The sequence below is a fragment of the Anguilla anguilla genome, chromosome 5 (genome assembly GCF_013347855.1).
Source record: "Anguilla anguilla isolate fAngAng1 chromosome 5, fAngAng1.pri, whole genome shotgun sequence".
NCBI lineage: Eukaryota > Metazoa > Chordata > Actinopteri > Anguilliformes > Anguillidae > Anguilla > Anguilla anguilla.
The window spans coordinates 1,475,597-1,490,789 of NC_049205.1; the positions used below are offsets into that span (position 1 = coordinate 1,475,597).

The 15,193-nt window shown below is 46.6% G+C and overlaps 1 long non-coding RNA gene across 1 annotated transcript; it reads right to left on the reverse strand.

The window, feature by feature from the left end:
- Positions 1-5,014: 5,014 nt before the first annotated feature.
- Positions 5,015-13,153, reverse strand: LOC118228241. Its single transcript, XR_004765429.1, has 3 exons — positions 13,018-13,153; positions 5,477-5,565; positions 5,015-5,274 (listed from the first exon to the last, which is right to left on the reverse strand). It is a non-coding gene; the product is annotated as an uncharacterized LOC118228241 (long non-coding RNA).
- Positions 13,154-15,193: the final 2,040 nt, after the last annotated feature.

The window sequence follows — 15,193 nt, forward strand, 5'->3', positions numbered from 1 at the left end:
CCAGCCCCCCCCCCCCCCCGCCGTGGGGATCACAGAAGCGGCCGCTGTCAGTCAGACGACCGGGATTCAGCGTTCTGCCTAAGAGGGACTGGGGGGGTGAGGGACGGGGGATTGTCGGGGTGGGTTTGCGGGTGATTGAGGTTTGGGGTGGGGGGGAGGGTGTTGTTGTCGGGGTGGGTTGTGGGTAATTGAGGGTTGGGGGGGGATTGTCGGGGTGGGTTTGTGGGTGATTGAGGGTTGGGGGGGGGGGGGGGTGTTGTCCCAGGTGGGTTTGCGGGTGATTGAGGGTTTGGGGGGGGGGGGGTGTTGTCCCAGGTGGGTTGTGGGTGATTGAGGGTTGGGGGTGTGTTGTCGGGGTGGGTTGTGGGTAATTGAGGGTTGGGGGGGGGGGGTGTTGTCCCGGGTGGGTTGTGGGTGATTGAGGGTTGGGGGGGGGGGGGGGGGGGTGTTGTCCCAGGTGGGTTGTGGGTGATTGAGGGTTGGGGGGGGGGGGTGTTGTCCCGGGTGGGTTGTGGGTAATTGAGGGTTGGGGGGGGGGGGGGGGGTGGGGGGGGGGGGGGGGGGGGTGTTGTCCCGGGTGGGTTGTGGGTGATTGAGGGTTGGGGGGGGGGGGTGTTGTCCCCGGTGGGTTGTGGGTGATTGAGGGTTGGGGGGGTGTTGTCCCAGGTGGGTTGTGGGTGATTGAGGGTTGGGGGGGGGGGTGTTGTCCCGGGTGGGTTGTGGGTGATTGAGGGTTGGGGGTGTGTTGTCGGGGTGGCGCACAAAACTGACTCAGAGCCGCAATGAGGCGGCAGCAAAGGCCTCCCAGAACATTCAGGACGATCAGGGGCCTGATTCCATATCGCCTGACTAATGAAGTCATATCCCAGTGAATGACGTCTCCAGAGTTTATACCTCTATTCAGGGACCTTCTAGACCACTTTACAGTCTATGAATGTCATCTGCCACCGAATAAAATACAACTGTGTTATTCCGAAAAGAAATAACATCCTGAGATCCCGAGACATTAATAGATAGGGTGGCGCACAACCGACCTCTCTCATTACATTACATTACATTACAGGCATTTAGCAGACGCTCTTATCCAGAGCGACTTACACAACTTTTACATAGCATTTTTTTTTTACATTGTATCCATTTATACAGCTGGATATATACTGAAGCAATGCAGGTTAAGTACCTTGCTCAAGGGTACAACGGCAGTGTCCTTACCCGGGAATCGAACCTGCGACATTTCGGTTACAAGTCTAGTTCCTTATCCACTGTGCTACACTCCCTCTCCAATATGAATGCAATATTAAGTATGACAGATTCTGTGCACTGCATTCATCCCCACACTGGCTTGCAATGTTCTTCTAAACCGGCTGTGCAATAAAAAGTGTCCGTTTGAAGGGCCTTACTGTCCTGCGATTCGTCCTTATCTCAGTAAGCCATAAAGACTCCGTTACCTGTGGCATTAACCACCTACCCACCACCCCCCCTCCCCCCGGGCTTCTCTCCAGCCTGCTGTCCTTTCATCTCACCCGGGGAGGTCACCGTCCTCATCCTCATCACCTGAGAACGGAGTCATAAACACGCTGAGACTCAGCCAATTACAGAGAGCGTAAAACTCCCGCGACCGTAACTCACAGAGCCCGCCGGTCGTTTTGCCGAACCCAGAGAGCAGGGCCTGCGTTCACTCAACGCCTCTCACTCACAAATTTACTTTTACATACAAATAAATACAAATGGTACTTTTTTTCTTTTTCCTTCACAAACAGTTCGGTAAGTAATTCTGGCAGTTGCCGAGCTCGTCTAACAGTGTTTTTGAGAAAAAGACACGTTTATGCTTTTAGCTGAGAGCTACAGGCCCATTCTGATTGAATTCGGTGAGCGTTTCATTCAAAATACAGTCTCCTGTAAACAGTGAAATGTGCAGGCAGAAACTTCAATATCACATTACCTGAAGCAATTGATTTACTTCTTTTTAAATAACTTTTTTTCTTGTGTAAAAAAGAAGCTTGTTTTCAGATAGTTACATTTTAAAATATATTTCCTTGTACTGTTGTACTATGTGTGTGAGAGTGTGTGTGTGTGTGTGTGTGTTTATATTAAATCTGTACAAAGACATAAAACAAATATACTATAAAGGAGCTAGGCTAGATATTAAGTATCAACATAAAAGGAGACTCATTTAAAATGTGAAGTCAATAGCAGGGTTTGGTATTACTATGTCAGAATGAGGTCATGAAGCCTGGCTACCAAAGTGTGAAAGGGCTTCTCATTTAGCCTGCAGCCAGAGCACCCTGTACTCTGCTCCTGCTGAATGGGAAGAAGCTAAGCAGGTGTGGGCTGGGTTAGCACTTAGATGGGAGCTACTTCTGGGACTGGTACTGGTGGGCCAGTAGGAGACAGTCTCCCCCCCCCCCCCCAGTAAACATCATAATATGGGGACACTGTGCTGCAGGAGGTTCCATCTTTCAGATGATCCTGACTCTCTGTGGTCATTAAAGATCCCATGACACTCTTCTCAAAGAGTACAAGCTTCCCCTGGTTAAATTCCTAAGCTTGCTATATGAACGTGACACCTAAGCATCTCATGGTTTAATTGGTTAAAAATTGTTCTCTCCACCTCAGCTGATGTGGGGTGAGCGTTCAGGTGCAAAATGGCTGCCGTGCATCGCCCAGGTGGGCGCTGCACATCACTGTAAAGTGCTTTGAGTGTGAGAAAAGTACAATAGAAATGGAAGGGATTATTATTATTTTATCATAACGTGTTAATGAGATGTGGGATTTTATGCGAGCTTCACGTGGATTTCACATGTAATCACATGGGTTTTCACATACACAGTAATTACATGGGTTTCGTATGGGAATTTACATGGACTTCACCCAATTAAACCATGAAAATGTTCCAGAACCACGTTTCCCAAGTGCAAAGCTCTTGTGTTCCACATAATGCTCGTGTCATTTTATCTTGTTAAATTGCACGTGGTTCTTTTTACATGGGAATCACACGTTTTTTTCCATAAGGTTGGAATCTTTGTGGCTGAACCTGACTCCAGATACGAATCTGCTCTTGCTTACTGGTTATGATATCTGACACATCCCTGTTTCTGTCTCTTTCTGATCACCTTCATGAACATACCCGCTATCGTAACACCCAATCTTTACATACATACATGACAAGCGGCTCTGTGGGCAATCGAGCTCGTCACTCTGCCAGCTGTCCAATGGCGTTTGAGCGTGCTGGCTGGTTCCGCTGGGGAAACTTCAAACGTATAAAAAAAAAAAGGCGGTTGACTTTTCTGGAGATCCTCTCTTGAAGCCGCTGGAGCCTCACACTCTCGCGCGCGGTAACCATGCCGCCCGACGCCCTTTAGGATCCTGTCACAAGCGCGTGGCAGCCGACGCGTGCATGATGGCGCCGTACGCAGCCCGTCTGAGACGCGCGTAATTACCGCGCCGCGCATTGTGTTCGCCTGTCACCAGAAAGGAACGCCTGCGTGCTTTTCCTTCCGCGCGCGGAGAGAGGAAATGTAAATGGGGATATGAAGAGCGTGGGCACAGCGGCCTTGTTATCGTCCCTGTCTTTATTCTCCCGTGATGCTGCCCATCATTTTAATCTCCTTTCTCTGCCGTTTAAGGCGAGCATTCTGCTGCTTGACAAGCATGGCATCATTGATTAGGCAAGTGACAGCTTCCATGTAAACATAAACTGCCGCACTGTTCACTTATTACATCAAAAAAAGGAGTTGGACCCAGCCCAGCGAGACCAGCGCTGTTCGGTGTTTCTTCACAACGCGCAACAACACGGCAGCAGCCTCCATACGCGCAGCGTCTCAAACTTACCGCCAGCACCCAGCCAGAGAAAAAGAAACTTTTAATTAAATTCCCATTCCCTCGGTGTGTAATTTAACCGTGCGTCCAGTATAAACCACTGCACCTGCCACCTGATGCAGTTTCCTCTGTCTTGCAAAAAAAAAACAATTTCATCTCCATAGCCGACGCAGAGAATTAATTTGGACTCAGAAACGGGCCTTGATGCTAACGGTGATGTCACAGCCCAGATTTGTTTTCCGTGGGATTAGTTCAGATGTTCAGAGCTGATCACACGTTACGTTTCGCTTTGTTGTGACAAATTGTGACACGAAAGACGACTCCACCAGCGATTTTGTTGACAGCGTTATTAATGTGTTTACTGACGGGGGGCAAACTGAGCGTGCAGCACATCAATCAATACTCATCACATCTCACATCATTGCCTTTTTAATGTGCATATCGCCAGCATTGTGAGAGAGAAAAAAAATCCATGCGTTTATGACTTTTATTTTAAAATAGACTCGTGAGTGTGTATCTGTGTTGCTCTCTGGGGTGAAGCCAGCAGAAGGGTATTGCAGAAGCTCTAATGGGATTGCTGGAAAAATACCAAGATATTACAGTAAATCAAACCACTTTCAGCCTTTGCAAGTAATAGATTCAAACTGTCTGCACGGATTACTGTATATGAACATGCAATGAAAGAAACAGGGAGGAGAGTTCACGTATTTATCATCTGGAGGCTTTCACTTCAAAAAGCAGCACTGGTAAATTTAATTATTTGCGAGTTGTATATCTGACCTTTCTTCATTACTTCTAATGAAACTCTCCATTGAGAATATACTACCTTTCAGTGCAAAGCTGCAGTTAATTATCACCCAGGGTCATCAGAAAAAAAAAAAAACTGTCAATACTTTGTTTCCATTTCCATACAAATGTATTTACTTGTGGCAAATCATTCCTTTTTTATAGTATTTGTGAAATAACATTAAGGACAGTGTGCATTTGAAAACAGCGTGCACACTACCAAGTAGTGGGCTCTCACAGAAGTATTATAGTGAATGAAAAGGGTTTGATACATCCATCCAAACACTAATCTTTAAAAGCAAAGAAGGTTGTTGTGTATCTCAACTCAACTTTTATTTCAGTGTGAGTACTGTAGCTGTGGGGGGTCACAAATGAACATTCCAGATCGTGACTCCATTCGCTTATGAATGCTAAATGATGTCACTTCCTGTATTTGTCCCCATGTGACGTCTTACAGAGTGTATTATATCCCAGCTTGTTCGGATCAGCATTACGATGCCCAATCTGGAGCCACATGCGTGAACGCTCTGAATAAACGCAGCTCATAACTTCTCCTTTGGAACCGAAGTCTCAGCTCACCTTGTGCAGCGGGGTCAACATCAATCGCTCGCCTGATCAAAAGACGTCCTGGAAGCCAGCCTGCAATGCAGCTGCAGTCCCATTCTGGACCTGGGTAATTAAGCGGGCAGATATGGTACAGCGGGTTATGCCAGTGCTCATGGGATATGTATGCATTCTAATCAACTGCTAATTACAAAAAAACGTATTCAGATACTGAGCTTGGAAAATGTTTCATTTTTGCAAATACTATAGACATGAATATATTATTATTTGGAATTAACTTTAATGCATCCCCCTGGATTGTGCTCACCTACAATCTGCGCAGTGAATATTTTCCACCTGAGATTCCCACATGCACGTGGCAGCTCACATAACTTTTAACTTTTCTGTTCTGTTTTTCTGAGAGAAGAGAGAGAGAGAGAGAGAAAAAAAGATTCAGCTGTAAGGTGATTGTTATGTTTATGGGTAATTCCGTGCTCTTCCTGTTTCGTGATGCAGCAGTCTGGAAACGGTTTCATACGGCAGTCTCATCAACTCTGCAAGACGGTAAACTATAAATATGATCGCTCTCGTTTTCTCGTTCTCTAACCCAGAGCGTGGCAATGTTCTCACCTTGCTGACTGGCAGCCTCGCCTCACGTGTCATTTCAGATGGAAAGAGATAAAAAACAGCCCTTTACCCACCCCCCATGCCTTACAGTAACAGTGCAGTCACTATTAAGCACAGTAAATAGTGATCAACACCTTCAGTGCTACCCCCTGACAGTGCATACGTGTCATACGTGCCATATGTGTCATACGTGTCACAAGTGTCATATGTGTCATAAGTGTCATACATCAGCAAGAGAAGCTTTGGAAATCGTACGCGGGCAGCGAGCGGCAGGGCGAGCCAGGAGGATTATCAGCACAGGTGTCCGTGGGCCCAGCAGAAGGTGCATTAGTATTTATAATCATTCAGATGCTGGCACAAAAGAGATGAGGTTGAATTTTAAAATAAATCCCACTTCATTTTCTTTTTAATAAATCTCTCTCCGTTCCATCCCCTGCACGTAATGAATAGCCAGGCGCTGTTTAAGAGGCCTTTGGAAAGGTATGGCTTTGCGGAGTGGGACCCAGCTCATTATATACGCTCATATATAGTGTTTATACTGCAAGCCGCAGCTCCCAGAAGACGGCTCTTTCTGAGGCATTCATATTACAGTAGCCGGTGACAAAGCTTAGCAGGAAACAATGACCGAGTATCCAGGTAAGACTCTCGTTCCAAGCGGTTAATTCTCACTGGAGCTGGGTCTTTCTGGCTGCACCAGTGCGTACTGTGAGTGGGACTGCTGATACAGTACCAAGGACTTCTCGTGGAGAAGGAGGAGGAGAAGGAGGAGGACAGAGGACCATTTCAGGACCATGGACAGAGGTGTGCCCGGACTGCAGGCTGGCACACACACCCTAGGCTGATTTAAACCCTGCTGTGGCTGATTGCCCCTGTAGGGCAGTCTCCTGTGCCATGGAGAGAGCCTGGCATGGGTACGTTGTGTGTTCTGCCCTCCTAATGACAGCGGTTTGGTTCTGACCAGCTTGCGATTGGGTCATTCCTTGGGCCCCCATTCTGGGTCAGTTTTATTTCGGTTTTGTTTCTTGTTGTTTTTGCAACCATCTTCGTTGTGCACTGGGCTCCATGTTTGCTGGTTCAGTTCCTCGGTGAGCTGGTGCCATTGTGCCCTTGAGTAAGGTTTTTAACACCTGCAGGGCTTCTGTGAATATCCACCTGTAAATCGATCGCATTTAAATTTAATACACGGTGCTCTGGCAAAGAGCATCTGCTAAATGCCTAAAATTGAAATTAAATTGTATCTGCAGATGTCAAATTCTAATAAAATGTCAAATTGTTGAAAGAATGACCTCGTTTCCTTGTACGTAGTCGTGTTAGGTGATGAGAATGCCAATGTATGAAGCATTCTTCTGATCGTGAACTCCAACAGCACCGAGTGACAAAGCTCTTAATAAAGCTTTATTCAGGGACTGCAGCCAAAAATGACCCCGACCGAGGATGGATTACATTAGAAAGGATTACAGAGCGCTACGTGATAGGACCACGCCATCAGCTGCTGCTGATTGGCTAACTGGATATGTTATGGGCCCAGAGTCATTTATTTTACAGCCGTCATCTGGTGTGATGCACATCAAGGCCAGATAAAAAAATAGGCCGATGAGACATTTTCAGAACGCTTTTCAGAAGACATTTTGTTCAGTGTGTGAACTGCCGGGTGTTAGAATGTTTTGCTGACAGCTCTCTGACCTCGAGTCTGGGAGCTGAAGAAGAGGTGGACGCGTTCAGCCAGCTCATCGTCGCTATGGAAGCATCCGCTTAATTTGGGAACGGTCTTGAAGAGGACAGAGTGGTCCTTATGCGGGAACATTCCAAGGTGACCTTTTTTCTCCCCACCAATCTCAGCGTGTCTGTTCTTGCCGGTTCGATTTGGAACGGGGTGTAACAAAATTACTATAAAATGCAGTTTTCATTTTCAGCTCTGGCCATATTTGACATTAAATTTCTCATTATAATGTGCAAGCCCCTTCACCCACTGTTCTGTGCATAACACTGGAAAAGTGAACTTGCGCTTTTTTTTTTTTTGCATCGATGACAAATCCTGTGGACAGAAGCTCTGGTTTACAGACCAAGCTTTAGACTTTCTTGGAGCGATGTAACATTAGCTTCGCATTGTACAAATAAAGATGGATTTCCTACCGGAAGGCAAAAGCTGTCCGGATAATTGACAGTCACTGAGTGAGAGTCCTTTTCACATTTTTTTTTTCAAACTGTCAGCTGGCATAACTCTCTGGACTTAATGGTACCGCGTTATCTGTTGTGGGAGGGGGCAGGGAGGTTACAATGAATATTCAAGAGGAGTTTTTCATTTTTATTTAGCCCGCATCCTCAAGATCAGAGCAGAATCTGGACATGCCGTGTGCTCATCACACCACTGGTTTACCCAGACTGTCTCTTCTAATTAGAAGAAGGCACACAGAGGCCAAATCAAAGGGTGACGGAGCTGAAGATCAGGCTTCTCATTTTCTGAACACATCACACGCAGCCTGTGCAGCTTCAGACTGTGTGCGTGGACACAGTGGAAAGAGCGTTAGTGAGCACGGTGCAGCACACAGCTGAACCTGACCGCTGCCTCACAGCGTTTCTCTCTGAAGCTGGAGACAGAGAGATGTCAGAGGCCTTGGGCGTGCCAGCCTGGGCGCTGCCAGTCTGCGTGGGCGACGTGGCACGGCAACCACAGCTCCCGGTACACCCTGTGCCACGCGAGCGGCCTGATATCCGTCTCACCGCGGAAACCGTTTTCAACCGCTGAGCCTCTGTAGTTGTTTCGTCATGGTAACAGAATAACAGACAGCAGGGGCCGACGCTGGACCGCGCGGTGTGCTTCTCAGGAGTCCCGCGCGGCTGAAACGTTTTCCCATGCGACGGCGGTAATTCAGCCCCGGGCAGGGCCCCCCCACCCCCCCATACCCCCCACCCCAAAAGCCGTCCGGCTGATTGCAGCCCCAAAGACTCATTTCCACCCGTTACTGTGAGAGCGCATCATTAAGGAGCTCACGCGGCGCTGTCGGCGTGTAGCCGCGAACGGGCCGTTTGTTTCGCGGCTTTGACGACCCCCCCCCCCCCCCCCCACCCCCCGTTCCCTGTTTCCCCCGCTCGGAAGATTCCGCGGCGTGTGCCCGGCAGTCGGCTGGCGCTGTGACAGGTGAGAGCACCTGTGTCTGCTCCGGGTCTGAAACTTCGTCTGCGTGTGGCCGGCCGGTGGCAGTGCCCTGCGATTCACCCGCGGGATTACATTACACACACGACACTGCGGAGCACACGGAGGGACACACACACGCAGAGGGACACACACACACGGAGGGACACACACACACACACGGAGGGACACACACACACGGAGGGACACACACACGTGATTACATTACACACACGACACTGCAGAGCACACGGAGGGACACACACACACAGAGGGACACACACACACAGAGGGACACACACACACAGAGGGACACACACACACAGAGGGACACACACACACAGAGGGACAGACACACACGGAGGGACACACACACGGAGGGACACACACACACACACGGAGGGACACACACACACTGAGGGACACACACACACAGAGGGACAGACACACACGGAGGGACACACACACGGAGGGACACACACACACACACGGAGGGACACACACACACTGAGGGACACACACACGGAGGGACACACACACACACACGGAGGGACACACACACACTGAGGGACACACACACGCGTTCTCTGTGTGTTTGGATTGGACGGCGGCTGGAGATCTGTGTTTTATTCTCAGTTTGGCGAACTCAGTTTGACCGCCAACATTACTGGCCTGCGGGTGATCTGATTTTCATCCTTTCCTTGTTTTTTTTTTTCTACTTAGTATCTTCGCCATTGTGTCTGTATGTGTGTCTGTGTGTGTGTGTTTATGTGTGTTGGAGGCAGGAAGATATGTTGGTAAGTTCTCCAGTTTATGACATGCATGATGGATGTGCATTTTTACAAAATGGCGCATAACCATGAATTTTAACACTATTGAACACATTCATCGCTCCTTCGACAGTTTTTTTTTTACCTTGAATATTACAGATGGTGTTAGTTTTACTCCGTGTGAACAGCATCCAAAATTTCAAACCCAATTCCCAAACTGGGGTTCTGTGCGAAGCTACGCTACAGAAATAACCAATTTTCCATCCGTATGAATATACAGCGCACACATTTTTTTATATTTTAATTTAAATCGATAAATCACGAGTGAGTCTTTGGAGAGTTATGTCTGTAGTGACACCAGATGACAGGAAGTGAATACGATGTTTCCAGTCTTTATGGAGGCAGTTCCACTTTAAATTAGCCAGCCTGTCCCTCTGGGGTAGCGCACTAAACCAGCAGGGAGAGGAACTCCATGGCAAAGCGATCGCATCTACTGTACAGCCATAGATTTTTCTGTCACCAGACATATGAACTCACCGCCATTTTAAGTGTCCGCTCATGTTCCAAGTTTCTGCTTGTCTACTGTATATAAAAAAAAAAAAAGAATAATCAAGTTTCGAAATACGCAAAGCCTATTTAGCAAAATCTCAATAATTTGGTACACTTTGGTGCTAGCTAAAACACATTAAAACTAGATCTGTCATTTAATTAATAAAACTTAATTTGAAAAAATCTAAATGTGTTAATGATACAGTTTTTTTTTAAAACAGAAAAAGGGACATTATGTTGTAGAGAAATAGTGATTGGACAACTGCAAAGTGGCAGACTGCAGACAAGCCCCCTCCCCCCAAAAAGCTTTCATTGTCCCTTCCCCCACCCACCCCACTCCCGGCCCACGGGCCAGTATGATGACTGCATTCCTCCGTATTGACAGATCATGGCAGGGAGCTCCAGCGCTGGAGAGCTTATTATGGGATGGCGAGCGGTGGCTGTTATCCTCGGCGGGAGAGCGGCGGGAGAGCGGCGGCAGCAGCGGCTCAGCGCAGGGCAGCTCTACGGTGGGGCGGGAGCGCCACCTGCAGTCTCACGAGCGCCTGTGGAACTATCGACAGCGATCTGCTGCTGTCGTGCTTCCTCAGATAAAGAAGTCAGTTCCTTTCGCATCTCAAGAATGGGAAGGAGTTGGAACAGTCCTGCATGGCCTCCTCCACCTCACTCCCTCTCACTCCCTCTCACTCCTCCTCCTCCTCTTCCTTCCTCCTCCTTACTCCCCCTCACTCCTCCTCCTCCTCCTTACTCCTCCTTCTCCCTTTCACTCCTCCTCCTCCTCTTCCTTCCTCCTCCACCTCTGTCCTACTCCTCCTCCTTACTCCCCCTCACTCCTCCCTCCTCCTCCTCCTCCTCCTCCTCCTCCTCCTGTGCTGGCTGTTTCCCCTGAAAAATGCCCCAGCCCAGCCGGGGAGCGGATGCAGTTGATGGGGTTGGAGAGGTGAGCAGGCGGTACGTGCAGCAGGGTTCTCTGCTGCACTGCAGTCCCTGCTTTTACCATTTAAAAAATGGACAGAAAGCAACAAGACTGCTGGTGTTTTTCATCCTGCCAAAAAAACATTTCTTTTCCTAGTAATTGCTTCAACAGGAACTCTTTCTCGCCAGGGGCAACGTATCCGATGCTGGAAAAACCCAGCAGCAACAAAACAAGAAAAAAAAGGTTAAATCAGGCATGTTGATGGCATGGAGGATCTGGAGTAGCTCTTAAAAAGGTTTTGACTTATTAACGAATAAGACAGCCACAAGGACAGGTGAGCATTATGAGAGAAATTCTACAAACAGCCTGCGAATGAAGAGGCACTTCCTGCTGGGTAACAAAGAAGGCTTTTCAGAGAGAAGCCCGCTCTGGTTATTCTGAATGGCTCGTGTGTTAGGCGTGTAATTCTGCTGAGTGTTTATCACACACACAGCACAATCCTTCATATCTGGGGCCCTATGAACCGTGCGTACAGGATACAAGTCTCTGTGCATGGGATACATGTCTCTGTGCATGGGATACAAGTCTCTGTGCATGGGATACAAGTCTCTGTGCATGGGATACAAGTCTCTGTGCATGGGATACAAGTCTCTGAGCATGGGATACAAGTCTCTGTGCATGGGATACAAGTCTCTGAGCATGGGATACAAGTCTCTGTGCATGGGATACAAGTCTCTGAGCATGGGATACAAGTCTCTGTGCATGGGATACAAGTCTCTGAGCATGGGATACATGTCTCTGTGCATGGGATACAAGTCTCTGTGCATGGGATACAAGTCTCTGTGCATGGGATACAAGTCTCTGTGCATGGGATACAAGTCTCTGAGCATGGGATACATGTCTCTGAGCATGGGATACAAGTCTCTGAGCATGGGATACAAGTCTCTGTGCATGGGATACAAGTCTCTGAGCATGGGATACAAGTCTCTGAGCATGGGATACAAGTCTCTGTGCAAAACGCAATCCCAGGGTCCATCCCAGACAGAAATACATCTCGGGAAAGGATTACAGGCCTATTTTATGCTTGTCACAAAAAAAGCACAATTCTTAACTTTCAAATGCACTCTACCTGTAAGTACCTTCTGCACTCATCTCTCAGACCTGCGCTGTGTTCAAAAAATAATAATTATAAAATAAAAAAAGCGTTAACCAGTCGATGCTCGTGTGCGTGCATAAAAGAGACCACATTAGAGGGGAGCTTCTTTCTCTCCGTTCCGATAACGAAGAGCATGAATATTCATGGCGGTGCGTAAGCGTGTTGACCTGGGAGCGGAGCGCTGTTCCTCTCCGGGACGGGAGGCCGCGTGGGCGGGCTCAGGGAGGCAACGCGGCCTGCGGCTCCTGCTGATTTATTGTTCTCTCCCAGCATGCCGAGCGCACGTTCCCCTTTCCGCTCGGTGCTATGAGTGACTGATTGCCCCCTGACGGTGAGAAATGTGTTGCCATCCGAAAACGAAATTCAAAGCAGCGGAAACGTCGCTCTCCGGAAAAAAAAAAAAAAGAAAGAAAAATGTCACGCAATCAGAACTTAATTCACCTTTCGCATGAAGCTAAAAAAAACCTCAAAGAAAAGGGCGGCTGACTTCTTTAGAAGCGGACCACATTAAAGCTTCTGCTCAACCTCCTTTCCGTCCAAATTTCCAGAATTAATCCCAATAATTCCCTGGCCTTCATCGCATGTGCCATTTCCCCCTTTAAAGCAAACCCAGGTTTCTGAAGCCGCGCTGTAATCACGCACGTCAGACAATGATTCAGCCAAAAAAACAAAAAAACATTTCATTGTGCCTGGAGTGGAGCGCGTCAGGCGGCCTCACCTCAAAGTTCAGCCGAGCCCAGTTTTCAATTTCGGATGTGGACAAAGAGGCCGTTGTGCACTCTGACGTCCGTCTGCTGGTGCTGGAGCCGCACAGCCCCCAACGCACGGAGAAGCAAATTCAAAAAGTCACCGCACCTTCAAGTTCTGTTAGCAGAACAAGGGGACACACATGGAAATTAGCAGAAGGTGAATTAATTCAGTACAGACATTAGGAATAATTTCTTCACACGGAGAGTAGTCAATGTGTAGAATAGGTCATGTAGTAGAGACTAGGCATGATGTGGTGTTAGACACTATGTAGTCTGTAGGTAATCAGATCACCAATTTAGTCAAGAAAATGGTGAGCATTGTTGGGCTGAATGGCCTGTTCTCATCATTGTGTTATTTTATGTTATGTTATGCATCTGACAAATATGCAATATTATTTATTTATTTATTAAGGCATTGGATGATGATGATGATGATGATGATGATGATGAAGATTATGATGATGCCACTATTATTATTATTATTGTTATTGTTGTTGTTGTTTGTTTCTACATGTTGTTTTCATTACATTAATCAATATTGATTTTTGTTGTTCTTTCATTCTCCATCTTGTACACAAAAATAAAACAATATGACTTGCAAATGGAAATTATAAAATGATTTGGAAAAAAAATCAATAATGATTAAATTTCAATCAAATTGCATTCATTCATGGGAATTTGATAGATGGTGCAAAGCAAGCATTGATAGACTCTTACCAGTCTTGTGTACAGACAATAGGAGTAGATAACTGGGTTGTTTTTGAATCTCTTGAACAGCTGTCTGGCTTCTCTTTTTAATGAGTCATCTTCTCTGCAGCTGCAGAAGTTTCCAAGAAGAAGATCATTTAATCTAATTTCTTGTGTTTCAGTGAATGACTTACTAATAGCTTTAAGTGTTTGTGCATGTGTGTGTGTGTGTGTGTGTGTGTCACTGTTTTCTTTATTGCTGTTTTATTTACTGCTAAATGTCTCATTTCTGGGTTGCACGGACTGGACAGTATGTGTTAAAGACATTCCCCTTTACAGCAGTATGTGTTAAAGACATTCCCCTTTACAGCAGTATGTGTTAAAGACATTCCCCTGTACAGCAGTATGTGTTAAATACATTCCCCTGTACAGCAGTATGTGTTAAAGACAGCTCCGTTTACAGCACTATGTGTTAAAGACATTCCCCTTTACAGCAGTATGTGTTAAAGACATTCCCCTGTACAGCAGTATGTGTTAAAGACATTCCCCTTTACAGCAGTATGTGTTAAATACATTCCCCTGTACAGCAGTATGTGTTAAAGACATTCCCCTTTACAGCAGTATGTGTTAAAGACATTCCCCTTTACAGCAGTATGTGTTAAAGACATTCCCCTGTACAGCAGTATGTGTTAAAGACATTCCCCTGTACAGCAGTATGTGTTAAAGACAGTCCCCTTTACAGCAGTATGTGTTAAAGACATTTCCCTTTACAGCAGTATGTGTTAAAGACAGTCTCAGATTTTCTCTCATTTTTCAGTTTGCTCAAAAACAGCCTTATTCAGCCAAGCAGCCTTACTCCGCCAGACTCTGTGGAGGTGTTATATGGATGAATGAGGTGAGATTTTCACAGATATCATAAACCCATGCTTTGAGATATCCACGAGAACGGTCTATACGTTATAATAAGAATGCACAGACAGTTCTTTGAGAGTTTGTGGTATTTAAGTTGGTCACTGTACTGTTTTGCCCACGGCCATATCATCTAAGCGATATGAACCAGCTTTGCTAGTTTAGGTGTGCTCACTGAGGTTAAAGCTGTAAACCCACCCTACAGTCACAGAGGCAGAGATAAACAGCTGGAGCTGTATCTGTATAATGCAGGCATGTGCTTTCACTCGCATCCGATTTAGACAGTGTGCTTAATGTTCAGGTATATCACTTTTTTCAGAATATCACTATATAGATGTATAAAACAGTCTGGAAAACTGATGATGATGATGATGATGATGATGATGGAGTTGAGGGCTTTTAACATGAACTGAAAAAAATGATCTCTTAGCTACTGTGTAATGTAATGTAATGTACTGTTGACAAGATTACAGATGATTATATGCTCTATGTACACCAAAAAATCTAGAAAATGCACACATTCACTCATGCACACACACACGTGCACAC